This window comes from Penaeus monodon, chromosome 15 (genome assembly GCF_015228065.2).
Source record: "Penaeus monodon isolate SGIC_2016 chromosome 15, NSTDA_Pmon_1, whole genome shotgun sequence".
In the NCBI taxonomy this organism is placed as follows: domain Eukaryota; kingdom Metazoa; phylum Arthropoda; class Malacostraca; order Decapoda; family Penaeidae; genus Penaeus; species Penaeus monodon.
In genome coordinates, this window is record NC_051400.1 from 36,342,970 (window position 1) to 36,344,328 (window position 1,359).

The window sequence follows — 1,359 nt, forward strand, 5'->3', positions numbered from 1 at the left end:
CATAGCTGTCAAATATAGATGGATTTAGTATTTAGAAGTTTTCAATACAGGTGGATGGAGATGCCTATTTAGCTGTTTACACTTTAACTTTTATAGGCTTCACTTGGACTTGCATGGGAAATGCATGCATAACGTAGGGGTTAGAATAAGGTGACTTTGTGCATGTTTCCTCTAGGGATCCAGTTCTTTGGTGGCGGCAATGGTGGTTGTAATAAGCGAGCCAACCAAGTTGAATGTTTTGCCTCTCTTGCATGAGATGAGGCAGTGTATGATGATGAATGATTATAAAATGTTATGTATTGTTTGTACACTTTTAATTTTTATCCATGATATTTTATACTGTGCATTTTTTTTTCTTAATGAGTGTCAGGCTCTTCATATGTATTTATGATATTGATATGGTAAGTGTGTGTTTTATCTAGGCTAGTAAGTTATAGGCTTTAAAAGAATATAACACTTGTGTATGTTTGTATTTTTGTCTGTAAAGGATGTAAGGGTATAATGGTGCTGCTTTATACAGCTGTGTGTGAATAAATGAGATATTATTTTGTTCTTAGAAGTAGCATTGCTGTATAACCAGTGTACTAGTAACAGCCCATGAAATTTGTTTTAGTTAGATTAGTCATCATAATTTTACAATAGCAACGGCAGTTTAACATCTCCATAGTGAATACCTTAGAGCCACTGTATTTTCCTTTTTTTTTTATTATAGCACCATAAGTACAGAAAAAGTTTGACATCACAGAAAAAATGTGATGAGATTCTCTCTGGGATTATTTTCTTGGTGATTCCTCTCATTTATTTATCTAGTCTACGTTCCTAAGTATCTACAAAAAACAGGGATCACATGAGGTTTCTTTACGGCATGATATTTTTTCTTCTTTTTTTTTTCATTGATGAGAAATTTCTATGAATATGTCCCAAGTGACGCTCATGATGTGTAACTTCAAGGTATTGTTTTAAAATCTAAAGTAGGCATTTTCTTTTAATTTCCTTAGTAATAAGCCGTACCAAATATATATAGATAAATTATTCATTTATTTGGCACCAAATTTGTATTGCTGATGTAGATGCATATATCTAATCATCTACACTACATATACACTATTATTAATCTAATTGGTGAAATCTGAGCCTCACAAGGGAAATAAAAAAACAATTTTTATAATGATTCTATTGATAAAACTTCAGATATTTGGCATTTGATTCAACTTTTGTCTCAGCTTTGTCAATCTCATCACAAGACTAAAGAAGTACATTATTCTCGAAAAAAAGTTACAGTCATGCAATAGTTCCTATCCTTTACTATGAAGCATATTCCTACACTGATGTTTATGCATTGATATATTTTCAGTTTCA

At 31.6% G+C, this 1,359-nt stretch overlaps 1 protein-coding gene across 1 annotated transcript in view; it reads left to right on the forward strand.

The window, feature by feature from the left end:
- Positions 1-1,359, forward strand: part of LOC119582348 (formin-2-like) — a gene marked incomplete in the record, with an annotated part of 21,001 nt that overhangs the window by 7,272 nt on the left and 12,370 nt on the right.